Genomic DNA, 15,006 nt, shown 5'->3' with positions numbered 1-15,006 from the left:
GGGATGCAGGCTACGCTGCTGACCTCTGCCGCACTGACTACGGAGGTCGATGCATTGAAGCAGAATCTCGAGCGGTCCGAGAACGAGCTCGGCCTTGCCAAGAAGCAGCTCAAGGACAAGGAAGGTAAGTAGTACCTTATGTAAGTATATAAAAAGATCTGGTTGCAAATAATAACAGGACCAATGTGAGTATTACAGGGGCCACAACCGAGGTGGCGACCCTGAAGGAAGTGTTGTCCAAGGTCGAAGACAATGCGGCCGTGGAGCACACCGAGCGAGAAAAGTAGGAGGCGCGGGTGGCGGAGGTGCGGCAAGAGCTCCACGCTCTTGTGAAAAAACACGAGAGTTTGGAGCTTGACTCAAAGAATCGAGAGTCCGAGCTTGCCTCGGCCCTTGAGAGCGCCAAATCTGCCAAGGCCGAAGCCCAAAAAGCCCTCCAGGAAATTGAGGCGATGAAGAAGATAGCGGCGGGTAAGGCATTCTTTATGCAAAGCAAGCACGTGAAAGTGAATTACTTGTTACTTACCCGAGTCCGGAGCTCTCCAGGAGCATTCGCAGATCTGCCCCGCAGTGTGTCCGATGCTGCCGCATTCTACCGAGCCGAGGAAGGGAGCTCGATGGAGAAGGTGTTCTGGTCCCAGTATGTTGAGGCCGGACACCCAATGCCCTTGAGCGACCAGCTGAAGCAGCTGGTCGAGCTCCATTAGGTAGCCGAACAGGCCATGAAGGGCCTTATAGGCTGGCTATGGCCTGGGGAGGTCATGCCTGGGAGCTACTTTGGGCTGGTGAGGCGGCTGGTGGATGCCTGTCCATGGCTTGAAATCATCAAGCACTCTGTATGCATCGAAGGCGCCCGTAGGGCCCTTGCCCGTGTTAAAGTACACTGGGGCAAGATGGATGCTGAGAAGCTGGTGACAGATGGGCCACCGGAGGGGAAGGAGCATCGCAAGCCCGAGTTGTATTACGAGGGTGTCCTGAAGGGTGCCTGCCTTGTGGCGAATGAGTGTTCCAAGGATGTAATTTTTGAGTAAACTCGCTCGTGTTATCCTGTGCGCTGAAAACTTGTTCATATGCTCTAAGAAACGCTTTTTGAATTTAAAATATTACCTTCTGTGCGGCCGTTTATTAAATCTGAGAGATGGCGAGTCGTCGGCTTCTACCCCCATGCCACGAGTGCTGGGGTGTTCAGGATAAACCTGAGCGCTCTTGTTCCCATTCTTGGGTCCTTCGAGGGAGGCGCTCAGCACAACGAACAAGGCAATCAGACTATAATGCTTTATCACTCTCACTTAGCCATAGAATTCTATAATTTTAAATTTCGGCGAAGCCCCTAGTATTCGGATGACCGAGTTCGGGGCGCTATCCACGCCTAGGCCGGACAAAGCTAGCTCCTCGCTCTAAGTGGCTTAAGTCTTTAGGGACTCGAAAACCTCTCGAACAGCGACCGGCTCTCGCCCTATCATGATGGTCATTTTTAGCTTTCTCTACTGAGGTGCTTAACCCGGCTCAACCGGGGCACAATCACAGTAGTTCTCCCAGTGCTACCTTAGCCGATATAATGGAACGTAAGGTACCAAAACATGGGAGCCGGGCAAACCCAACTATTGACCCAAGACATGATTCGGAGCCGAAGCATATAATGCTATAAGTTCGGGGTGCCGCACTCATGAGAGTGTTTGGACTTCTCACACCATATTCTGGGGTACTTAAGCCCCTGGTGTATTGGCCGTACCAAAGTGTGCGGTTGCATAATGTCATAACTGAACATATTTACATAAAAAATGAATGCAATAATAGACAAGAGCTATGTATTGTTTATTAAAAGGCTGCTGTGAAAGCAGAACGATACAAATAGTGCAATAAGCAAGAGATGGGATTATTTGACATGTCCCCCTCCAGGGGCAAGCTGCGAGACTTTATGCAAGACAGGTATTTAGCTCGTTACAGAGACCACCTGGACATTCGACGTAGCTTGCTGCCTCCCTGGCTGTTGCATCGTGTGTTCGGCGATTGTACTGCCAGATAGGCCTTCCGGAGAGTGGAGTCCTGAAAGTAAGAAAAAAGAAATGACAAAATCGGGAGCCCCTAGTGCGGTTGAGCCGTATTTTAGGCGTGTCGTGGTTGTACCCCTCCCCTTATGCCCATGGTATTTCCAGAGCGTAATTATGTACGCGTGGTACTGGTTTTGCAATTTCGCGAGGGCTGGGGTTGGGGCCGCACTGCTACGCTTGCTCGGAACATGCCAGGCGGTCTTGTTGTAGGTTACTCCGGGCGTGCTTGACGGTGTCCGGACGTTTAATAGCCGGACTGGAGAATTGCCTTGAGAGGCTACTCTGTACTTCTGCCGCGAGGGCCGCCGTATGCTCCTTCGTTCAGAGAGAGTGTTCGGTGTTTCCATTGACCGTAACAACTCCTCGTGGGCCTGACATCTTGAGTTTGAGGTATGCGTAGTGCGGCACCGCATTGAACATTGCAAATGCGGTTCGTCTGAGTAGGGCGTGATAGCCACTGCGGAACGGGACTATGTCGAAGATTAACTCCTCGCTTCGGAAATTATCCGGGGATCCCAAGACCACTTCGAGTGTAACTGAGCCTGTACAGTTGGCCTCTACACCTGGTATGACGCCTTTAAAGGTCGTCTTTGTAGGTTTAATCCTTGAGGGATCTATGCCCATTTTTGCATTGTATCCTGATAAAGCAGGTTGAGGCTGCTGCCACAGTCCATAAGGACTCTAGTGAGGTGAAATCCGTCAATGATTGGGTCTAGAACCAATGCAGCGAATCCGTCGTGGCGGATGCTAGTGGGGTGGTCCCTTCGATCAAAAGTGATCGGGCAGGAGGACCACGGGTTGAACTTTGGGGCGACTGGCTCCAACGCATATGCGTCTCCTATTGTTCGGCGGCCGGGGCTCCTCCTCGTCATCGCTGTGCAGCCCCTTGTCTCTGTTTTTGGCACTTAACTTGCCTGCCTGCTTGAACACCCAACAATCCCTGTTGGTGTGATTGGCTGGTATTTCGGGGGTGCCGTGTATCTGGCACGAGCGATCGAGTATTCGGTCCAAACTGGATGGGCCCAGAGTATTTCTTTTGAATGGCTTTTTCTGCTGACCGGGTTTAGAGCCTCTAAATCTGGCATTAACTGCCGTATCCTCAGCATTGTCGCCGTTAATGTGGCGCTTGTGCTTGTTGCAACACGACCTGCCATTGTTGTCCTTGGTATCCGAATTACCAGGGCTCTTGGTCATGTTATTACTACGACCTAGCCAACTGTCTTCTCCCACACAAAAGCGGGTCATGAGTGTTGTGAGGGCTGCCATGGATTTCGGCTTTTCCTGTCCTAGGTGCCGAGCAATCCATTCGTCACGGATATTATGTTTGAAGGCTGCGAGGGCCTTTGCGTCCGGACAGTCGACTATTTGATTTTCTTGGTTAGGAACTGTGTCCAGAATTGTCTGGCCGATTCCTCTGGCTACTGAATTATGTGGCTTAGGTCATCGGTGTCTGGTGTTCGCACATAGGTGCCCTGGAAATTGTCGAGCAATGCGGCTTCCAGGTCCTCCCAGCAACCAATTGACTCTGCTGGCAAGCTGTTAAGCCAATGCCAAGGTGGACCTTTAAGCTTGAGTGGGAGGTATTTGATAGCATGTAGATCATCACCGTGGGCCATGTGGATATGAAGGAGATAATCCTCGATCCATACCGCAGGATCTGTTGTGCCATCATATGATTCGATGTTTACGGGTTTAACACCCTCGGGGATTTGATGATCCATTACTTCATCTGTGAAGCATAGTGGGTGTGCGGCGCCTCTGTACTGGGCTATATCACGACGTAGCTCAAATGAGCTTTGTCTGCTGTGTTCGGCCTAGCCGCATTTGCCATATCCGGCGTGACGGTTATCGTCACGTGTCGTGGGGCACCCAGGCGATCCGTAGATCGATCTTGTTTGCCTTGCCTTGTCCTCCAATATGTCTTGCAGGTCTGGTGCATTTCCCTGTGCCTTGGTATTTTTTGAGGAACGCCGGGGTGCGGCTTGAGTGGATGGCCGAGAGGCCTCTCTGTCGCGGCCACAAGGTGGCCGATCGGCCGCGTCGTGCACTGGTAATATAGGTTTAGGTGCTTCCTCCTCTAATCGGGGTAGCAGCCTACATTTTGGGTAGCTCTTGGAGGGGCGTTCGAGTTCGTACTCTTCAGCCGCAAGGACTTCAGTCCATCTGTCGGCTAGCAGGTTGTCACGCCCAATATGCGATACTATCCTAAAGAGACTCGAAGGTCCCACCAAGGATAGAACCGCATATTGAAACGCTTTTGCAAGGTGGATATCATTACATCAACATTACATAATAGATGAGGATACATACAAAAGGCATACATTGCCACATGAATACAACATCATCTTACATAAGAGCACCATCCGACTACGGTTTAAACATAAACAGAAACTCAAACGACATCCACCCTGCTAGCCCAAGTTGCCGACCTAGAACCTATCCCCTGATCGAAGGAGAAGCAGAAGAAGAACTCCAAAACAAGCAATCATCACGCTCGCGTCATGATCATCGCACAACCTGTACTTGCAACTGTTGTTGTAGTAATCTGTGAGCCATGAGGACTCAGCAATCCCATTACCATGGGTATCAAGACTAGCAAAGCTTAAAGGGAAAGGAAGGAGTAAAGTGGTGAGGCTGCAGCAGCGACTAAGCATGGTATGGTGGCTAACATATGCAAATAAGAGCGAGAAGAGAGCAAGCGGAACGGTCGTGAAGCTAGCAATGATCAAGAAGTGATCCTGAACTCCTACTTATGTCAAACATAACCCAAAAACCGTGTTCGCTTCCCGGACTCCGTCGAAAAGAGACCATCACGGCTACACACGCGGTTGATTCGTTTTAATTCGTATCTGGTGTCAAGTTATCTACAACCGGACATTAAAAAATTCCCATCTGCCACATAACCGCGGGCACGGCTTTCGAAAGTTTATACCCTGCAGGGGTGTCCCAACTTAGCCCATGATAAGCTCTCGCGATCAACAAAGGATATACCTTGTCCCAGGAAGACCCGATCAGACTCGGAATCCCGGTTTACAAGACATTTTGATAATGGTAAAACAAGACCAGCAAAGCCGCCCGATGCGCCGACAATCCTGATAGGAGCTGCACATATCTCGTTCTCAGGGCAACACCGGATGAGACATCCTACGAGTAAAAACCAGACCTTGAGTTTCTCCAAGGGGGCCCCGCAGTCTACTCGGTTCGGACCAACACTTAGACAAGCATTGGCCCGGGGGGGCTAAAATAAAGATGACCCTCGAGAGAGCGACTCCCAAGGGAAAAGTAGGTGGTGGTGAGGCAAATGGTAAAACCAAGGTTGGGCCTTGCTGGAGGAGTTTTATTCAAAGCGAACTGTCAAGGGGGTCCCATAAATCACCCAACCGCGTAAGGAACGCAAAATCCGGGAACATAACACCGGTATGACGGAAACTAGGGCGGCAAGAGTGGAACAAAACACCAGGCATAAGGCCGAGTCTTCCACCCTTTACTAAATATATAGATGCATTAATTAAATAAGAGATATTGTGATATCCCAACATAAACCTATCCACCATGGAGCAATCTTCAACTTCACCTGCAACTAACAACGCTATAAGAGGGGCTGAGCAAAAGCAGTAACATAGCCAAGCAACGGTTTGCTAGGAAGGGTGAAAAAGGTTAGAGGCTGACATGGCAATTTGGGAGGCTTGAAGAGCATAAGATAGGTAGCGCAGCAAAGCGATAGAACGAAGCAACTAGCATAGCAATGATAGTAATGAGATCCAGGGTAGCGGTCATCTTCCCAAAAATCCCGCTAGGAAGAAGAACGAATCCATGAAGAAGATGAAGCCACGAAGACGAACCAAGCGTAGACGAACAAATCCTCACGATCGCAACGAAATGGGAACTATCGAGAAGAAGCACACAACATAGTAAACACACCACACATGAACAAGGCATGATGCACACACAAGCATGATGTAAGACAAGACTACATGAAGCTACTCGTGGCAAGAGATGATGCATACAAGAGCAACACATCAAGGCAAGTTTAAATGAGGCCGGGAACAACATATAACAATTCCGGTAAGTCCTCATATGCATATTTCAAAATTGGTCCAGATCTGAACAAACCTTATGTTCAAGTTGTTAAACAGCAAGTTAAGATGCACCAAGATGATCTACACGAGATTCTATTCAAGTTACATCTGAAGTTCATTTAGTTCGGAGTTACGGCCTAGAAGATATGAGCAAAGCAAGTTAAACATGGCATTGATGCAAAAAGCATACAAACATCAAGCAAACACCTCTAAACAAGGATGCAACATGATAATATGAAACTACGTGCAAAATCAAGCAAGTTTCATATAGAGCACACTCAAAACGGAGCAACGGTTCAACACACACACATGAAACAAGTTATAGGAACAATCTGTCCAAAACAGCAACTAGGCATATTGCAAGCATCAAAACAACATGCTACAGCACCCCAACAAGATAAAAAAGGCATGGACATGATGTACAGGTAACGCGTAACAAAACATGAACACTGAGCTATCTCCAGAAATCACTAGAACATGCTCAAACACACATGTTACAGGAACTTAATATGGCAAAAAATGCATGGCATGAACCTACGAATTGCATAGAACAAAAGTCCTTTACTGACCATGGGCCAAAAAGGATCAGAAGATATGATGGCACCCATGTAAACATGGCAAATTATAATACAGATTCAAACATGGCAGGAACAACGATAAGTAGGCATGTTGGTGAGCTTGTACCACTCACCACAGAGCATAACATGGCATGACAAGGTGACCAACAGTGAGATGACATATTTATGAAGCTAGGAGTGGCAAGAGCAAGTTCATAGGATGCATGGATCACTAGCAAAGCTCATGGCAAAACTGAACATAATGTTAACAGGCTGACATCAACATTATTTAGCAACTTGAGAGCAAGATTACAACAAGCTACAGCAGGCTATAAATGCAACCAGGGGCATGGATGGATATATCAAGACATGTATAACAAAACATCCTTAGTGATCATCTCCAGATTATGCATATAATGACTTGTAGCAGCAGGTTTACATGGCATCACAAAATAACAGATTCAGCCTAGCAAAACAGCAACAAGTACACTACTTCACGAGCTCGATTCACTCACCACAAGTCATTGCATGACAAGATAAGCATAGCATCAGCAAGAAGACATGTTTATGAAACTAAACAAGGCAAGAACAAGTTCATAGCATGCAAGGATCAACTACAACAACCTTGGCAAAATTGAATAACATGTAAACAGTATGCCAGGAAACATTTTATAGCAAAAGTAGAGCAATAAAATGACATGCTAGACTACTCCATAATTTCAAACAAGGGCATTAATGGATAGAGAATAACCATATGTCCAAAACATCCTTACTGAAGTATCTCAAAATATGCTTGGATCTCTCTGTAGCATCAAGTTTACATGGCACAAAAATAACAACAGAACAGGGACTGAAATCAACAACATCACGAAGCCTAGTTTGCATGCTTGTTATAGTCACCACATTGATCACAAAAATACATGGCATACACCCCTGTAAAGATGGCAAGATGTAGCACAAAACACATGTAGACATCAACCTCATAGGATGCACACATCGAACATGGCAAAAATGACAAATGAACATGTTCTGTTAACACACAGCAGACAACATCATATAGCACTCTTGCAACGATGATTCAGGCATCAAGATGGACTCAAATGAACATGATGCAATGGAATGAAATGAAGAGCATCTCTCAGCAAACATTCTGACATATTACATGCATGAAACGGAGCTATGAATGCAGAGTTATGATGCGATGAATAGGTGCACAAAATGTTGGAAAACTCAGGGACTGGCGATTTTAACCCGCGAAAAACTGGACGAAGATGTTCCGGGACGGAGGGATCCGAGCGCGGGGAGGCGTTTGGATCGGGGGAGTGGTGGATCTCATCCCACTCCCCGGATCTGGCGCCGGCGAGAGCTCCGGCGAGCTCGAACTTCGGCGATGGCGCGGCGGGATGGCAGAGGCGACGGAGGGAGGCGAGGCAGGCGCGGTCTGGTGCGGCGGCGCCGGCCAAGACGGCGGAGGACTCGGGGGCGCGGGCGACGATGGAGAGGCGGGGCGCGGCGACGCGATGGAGGCCGACGGGCCGGAGGTCGGGGCATGGGCGCGGCCCGGCCAGCGGCCTCCTTGCCGGCGGCGACCGGTGACGGAGGCGACGCGGGGCTCCGGCGGCGGAGGACGGAGCTGGCGGCGGAGGTCGGGAGCTCCGGGCGCGGGCGCATGCGGCGGGGACGGACGGGCCGGGCGGCGGCGGATCTGGGCCCGCGTGGTCCCTGGATGGGCTCCGCGGGCCGGCGACGCGAGGACGGCGGCGGAGGACACATGGCGGCGGCGGATTCGTTGGGGATGGCGGTTGGACGTGTCCGGCCGCCGGGCGGACATGTCCGGCGGCGCGAGGAGGGAGAGGGCTAGGGTTGGACTGTGGGATTTTCGGGGGAGGGCATATTTATAGTTTCTGGGAGCTAGGAGAGTCCAAATAGAGCATGGTTTTCGCCCACATGATCGTGATCGAACGACCGAGAGCATGGAGGGGGTTAGGATTGGTTTTGGGCCACTTTGGAGGGGTGTTGGGCTGCAAGACTAAAGGGGCTTTGCGGGCTACGTGGTTAACCGTTGGAGTATCAAACGGACTCCAAATGGCACGAAACTTGACATGCGGTCTACCGGTGCTATACCAAGGCCGCTTGGAAAACCTCGGGCCATTCCGAGAAAGTTTAACACCCGCTCACAATGAGAGACAAAAGGGGAACGCCGGAGGGCATAGGAGTGCCGGATTGCAAAACGGACAACGGGGAAAATGCTCGGATGCACGAAACGAACACGTATGCAAAACAATGCACATGATGACAAGATAAAATGCAACACGCAAGCAAGTGACATGGCAACGGTGGCGAATAACTGGCGGACACCTGGCACATCGAATCCGGGGCGTTACAACACTCCTCCACTAACAAGAGATCTCGTCTCGAGATCTTAGGAATGAGACGGAAGGGAAAAGGGGTGAGGTGAAACAAGAACTCAAGAGAAGAAGCAAAGAATCGAGAGCACTCGAGAAGAAGAGAGGAACTAGGAGAATCAAAAGCTCACGGAATCAGATAGACTATGAAACCACTCCGGTTAGAATGAGATAAGAAACGAATAAGATTAAAAGGATTTAGGCAGCACTCCGACTGAAAATGGAAGGAATAAAACAAGAACTTGAGAGGATGGAATGTTACTTGATGAAGACATGACACAAAACCCGCGGAAAGAATTAAAAGATTTTAATGAAAGACCGTAGAAGAAAATGATAGCTTGTGCCACGAATGAAATAGAGAGCATCTTTAGACGGGAGGTTTAAACGGAGTTGTTGAGAAAATCAACAACGAAAAGAATAATCTTGTTGTGGTCTTATCCAAAAACAACTCAAAAACTTGAGGTGAAATTATGCCACAACCAAATGCTTGAATATCTGGGAATAACAAAGAAATGCAAAACTCCACTTCAAAAAAATACGGAGAATTAATTGCACTTCAAGATGCGAGAAGAAAAGATACTTGAACTCCACCGACAAGAATCTTGATGAACACTTTAAGAATGAATTAAATCATGAAGATCCACCATGAAGAACTCCGGTGACAAAAAGGATGGAGAGATAAAATTGAAGGATGAAAGGGATAAGATGAGCCTTGCGGTGACTTAGATGGAGGTTCCGACGAAATGGCCGAGGAAATTGAACTCCGGGAAAAGAAAAGATGAAAACACTTGGAACTAGAATTTATTCCTCACGAACAAAATCCGAAGAAAAAGGGATTACTCACTTGGATGAAATAAGAATAAGATTTATTGTATTCTTAACCTTCATCAAATTTAATTGATGACAACGGATTGGCATGCAACTTATTCCTCTTGCAAAGGATTGAGAAATGACATATCGCAAACTTGAGAAGGTCTTCATGAATCACCGGTAGGATTGGAAAGAACGAATGAATTAATATAATAATCAAAGAAAAAGAATCTTGAATGAACCACCGGTAGGATTGGAAAATGACTGATGAAAGAGACTGAATCACCGGGAAGAATTAGAAGAACAAATATGCTTGAGGGAATTTAGATTCAAAAGAACAAAGAGATCAAGAGATTATTAAAGAACACTTGAACGAAGCACCGGGATAAATGGATAACGGTAGCTGAAATGTGAGGACGAAGAATTCTTCTGGAATGATGGCCTCTGGTGAAAAGAAACAGAAATCAACTCATGAAATACTCCGGATGGTTAAGAAAACAATATCTGATGAATGGAATAATTCGAGAGGATAACATGAAGCTACAACCACGAAACTTCAAGAGAACCGACAAGATTTAGAGGAAAACTCTTCTTCGGTCTTCAAATGACGACGAGAAACACCACTAAAATTACTGAGATACTCTGGTAGAATGAAAAGTAGAGAGGTTGAGCCAACAATGAAAAATGATTTGAAATCGATCTTGGAAAAGATCTGACTGATGAAAATCATACTTACGTCACACTTAGAAAAAGAATTTGAGAATGGCTCTGGAATAATTAGAAGAGTCGGGTAAGATCCTGGAAAAAGACCTGTGGGTTAGGGGCCACTAAAGAGAAAAACACCGTCGAAAAAGGATGTTGAACAGATAGATGATGCACCGGAACAATTGAAATATTTAAATGAGGTGACAACCTCGAATTAATTGAAACACAGACGAATCTCCTGAGATGTCTTGAACTCCGGAATGATTGAATGGCGAGAGGCAAACGAGCAAGGAGAAACACCTGATCCTAGAAAAGAATGTGATCACCCGAAAAACTTGAATTGAGTGCACCGGAAAAGAAAGGGATGAAGAATGACGAACGAGACGAGAATTCACCGGTTGAAATAATTGAGGGAAAACCTAAATAGGCTCCACACGAATGAAAATTGATGCTCGAAATAGACTCATACTCTGGGAAGAAGAGGGTGGGAGGGCGGGAAAAACAAAGGCAACTTGGAAGGGGAACCGACGAATAATTTGAAGAGAAAGCACCGGTTGGAATAATTGAGAAAAGAAAACAAAGACTTCGCACGAGCAGGATGGATACTCGATTATAGACTCGGACTCTGTGATGAAAAAGGGTGGGTGGGTGGGAAAAGAAAACAAGTGAGGATTGAACTTGGCAAAGACGAAGAGGCTCGAGTCAACTTGACGAGAAATGCACCGGATCAAAAGAGTTGAGGAACAACGATCGAAAAACCAACAGCGTGATCCTAAATAAAAATATGAAGGGGAAGAGGAGTAATTCAAAACACCTACGTCAGGATTCCTCACCAGGGCGACGAAGGGGCTGAGGAGTAAAAAGAATTCCTACTCTCTGATATAACTAGACTCCAAAATAGTTTTCTTCTAGACTCAACAACGGCCAAACTACACGATCAAACAAGGGGGACTCCTAAGGCCGGCCGAGGCTCTGATACCAACTTGTCGCGCCCAATATGCGATACTATCCTAAAGAGACTCGAAGGTCCCACCAAGGATAGAACCGTATATTGAAACGCTTTTGCAAGGTGGATATCATTACATCAACATTACATAATAGATGGGGATACATACAAAAGGCATACCATGCCACACGAATACAACATCATCTTACATAAGAGCACCATCCGACTACAGATGGAACACAAACAGAAACTCAAACGACATCCACCCTGCTACCCCAGGTTGCCGACCTAGAACCTATCCCCTGATCGAAGGAGAAGCAGAAGAAGAACTCCAAAACAAGCAATCATCGCGCTCGCGTCATGATCATCGCACAACCTGTACCTGCAACTGTTGTTGTAGTAATCTGTGAGCCACGAGGACTCAGCAATCCCATTACCATGGGTATCAAGACTAGAAAAGCTTAAAGGGAAAGGAAGGAGTAAAGTGGTGAGGCTGCAGCAGCGACTAAGCATGGTATGGTGGCTAACATACGCAAATAAGAGCGAGAAGAGAGCAAGCAGAACGGTCGTGAAGCTAGCAATGATCAAGAAGTGATCCTGAACTCCTACTTACGTCAAACATAACCCAAAAACCGTGTTCACTTCCCGGACTCCGCCGAAAAGAGACCATCACGGCTACACACACGGTTGATGCGTTTTAATTCGTATCTGGTTTCAAGTTATCTACAACCGGACATTAACAAATTCCCATCTGCCACATAACCGCGGGCACGGCTTTCGAAAGTTTATACCCTGCAGGGGTGTCCCAACTTAGCCCATGATAAGCTCTTGCAATCAACGAAGGATATACCTTCTCCCAGGAAGACCCGATCAGACTCGGAATCATGGTTTACAAGACATTTCGACAATGGCAAAACAAGACCAGCAAAGCCGCCCGATGCACCGACAATCCCGATAGGAGCTACACACATCTCATTCTCAGGGCAACACTGGATGAGACATCCTACGAGTAAAAACCAGACCTCGAGTTTCCCCGAGGGAGCCCTGCAGGCTACTCGGTTCGGACCAACACTTAGACAAGCATTGGCCCGGGGGGGCTAAAATAAGGATGACCCTCGAGAGAGCGACTCCCAAGGGAAAAGTAGGTGGTGGTGAGGCAAATGGTAAAACCAAGGTTGGGCCTTGCTGGAGGAGTTTTATTCAAAGCGAACTGTCAAGGGGGTCCCATAAATCACCCAACCGCGTAAGGAACGCAAAATCCGGGAACATAACACCGGTATGACGGAAACTAGGGCGGCAAGAGTGGAACAAAACACCAGGCATAAGGCCGAGTCTTCCACCCTTTACCAAATATATAGATGCATTAATTAAATAAGAGATATTGTGATATCCCAACGTAAACCTGTCCACCATGGAGCAATCTTCAACTCCACCTGCAACTAACAACGCTATAAGAGGGGCTGAACAAAAGCAGTAACATAGCCAAGCAACGGTTTACTAGGAAGGGTGAAACATGTTAGAGACTGACATGGCAATTTCGGAGGCTTGAAGAGCAAACGATAGGTAGTGCAGCAAAGCGATAGAACGAAGCAACTAGCATAACAATGATAGTAATGAGATCCAGGGTAGCGGTCATCTTGCCTGTAATCCAGCTAGGAAAAAAAATGAATCCATGAAGAAGATGAAGCCACGAAGACGAACCAAGCGTAGACGAACGAATCCTCACGATCACAACGAAACGGGAACTATCAGAAGAAGCACACAACATAGTAAACACACCAAACATGAACAAGGCATGATGCACACACAAGCATGATGTAATACAAGACTACATGAAGCTACTCACGGTAAAAGATGATGCATACAAGAGCAACACATCAAGGCAAGTTTAAATGAGGCCGGGAACAACATATAACAATTCCGGTAAGTCCTCATATGCATATTTCGAAATTGGTCCAGATCTGAACAAACCTTATGTTCAAGATGTTAAACAGCAAGTTAAGATACACCAAGATGATCTACATGAGATTCTAGTCAAGTCACATCTGAAGTTCATTTAGTTCGGAGCTACGGCCTAGAAGATATGAGCAAAACAAGTTAAACATGGCATTGATGCAAAAAGTATACAAACATCAAGAAAACACCTCTAAACAAGGATGCAACATGATAATAAGAAACTGCGTGCAAAATCAAGCAAGTTTCATATAGAGCACACTCAAAACAGAGCAACGGTTCAACACACACACATGAAACAAGTTATAGCAACAATCTGTCCAAAACAGCAACTAGGCATATTGCAAGCATCAAAACAACATGCTATAGTACCCCACCATGAGAAAAAAAGGCATGGACATGATGTACAGGTAATGAATAACAAAGCATGAACACTGAGCTATCTCCATAAATCACTAGAACATGCTCAAACACACATGGCAAGATTGCAAATAATAACAGTTCAGACTTTGCAGAAAATAACATCAGGTTGCAATGTTTAGAGCTATCAAACAACATGTTACAGGAACTTAACATGGCAAACAAAGGCATGGCATGAACCTACTAATTGCATGGAACAAAAGTCCTTTACTGACCATGGGCCAAAAAGGATCAGAAGATATGATGGCACCCATGTAAACATGGCAAATTATAATACAGATTCAAACATGGCAGGAACAACGATAAGTAGGCATGTTGGTGAGCTTGTACCACTCACCACAGAGCATAACATGGCATGACAAGGTGATCAACAGTAAGATGACATATTTATGAAGCTAGGAGTGGCAAGAGCAAATTCGTAGGATGCATGGATCACTAGCAAAGCTCATGGCAAAACTGAACATAATGTTAACAGGCTGACAGCAACATTATTTAGCAACTTGAGTGCAAGATTACAACAAGCTACAGCAGGCTATAAATGCAACCAGGGGAATGGATGGATATATCAAGACATGTATAACAAAACATCCTTAGTGATCATCTCCAGATTATGCATAGAATGACTTGTACCAGCAGGTTTACATAGCATCACAAAATAACAGATTCAGCCTAGCAAAACAGCAACAACAACTACCCTACTTCACGAGCTTGATTCACTCACCACAAGCCTTTCTTTATCTAAATATTATCTTGCATATGCTATGCTTGTGTCGGGTTCCGACTTTTCTTGCTTTTGATCATCTCCAGCTTTTTCCTTTGCCGCCCTCCCTTGGTTGCCGCCTTCCCAGCCGAACAGTTGCTCTGCAGTCTGTGGCTGGGAAAAACACCTAGCCGTTTGGGAGGGCAAGTACTTCAGCCTTATCAGGTCATGGCAAGGTAAGTGGGAAGCCGGCCGGTCGGCTGCTTAGCAGCCGGTCAGCAAGGCGGGGAGCCGGCTTATGTTATGTAAGCGCATTGGTCCTTAGCCATTTTTCGATTGGGCACCATTTCCTGACTCTTGCTAGCCAGACAGCCGCTCTG

Source organism: Triticum aestivum, chromosome 2B (assembly GCF_018294505.1).
Source record: "Triticum aestivum cultivar Chinese Spring chromosome 2B, IWGSC CS RefSeq v2.1, whole genome shotgun sequence".
Lineage (NCBI taxonomy): Eukaryota > Viridiplantae > Streptophyta > Magnoliopsida > Poales > Poaceae > Triticum > Triticum aestivum.
The sequence above is the reverse complement of the archived record's forward strand: the minus strand, read 5'-3'. Positions refer to the sequence as shown.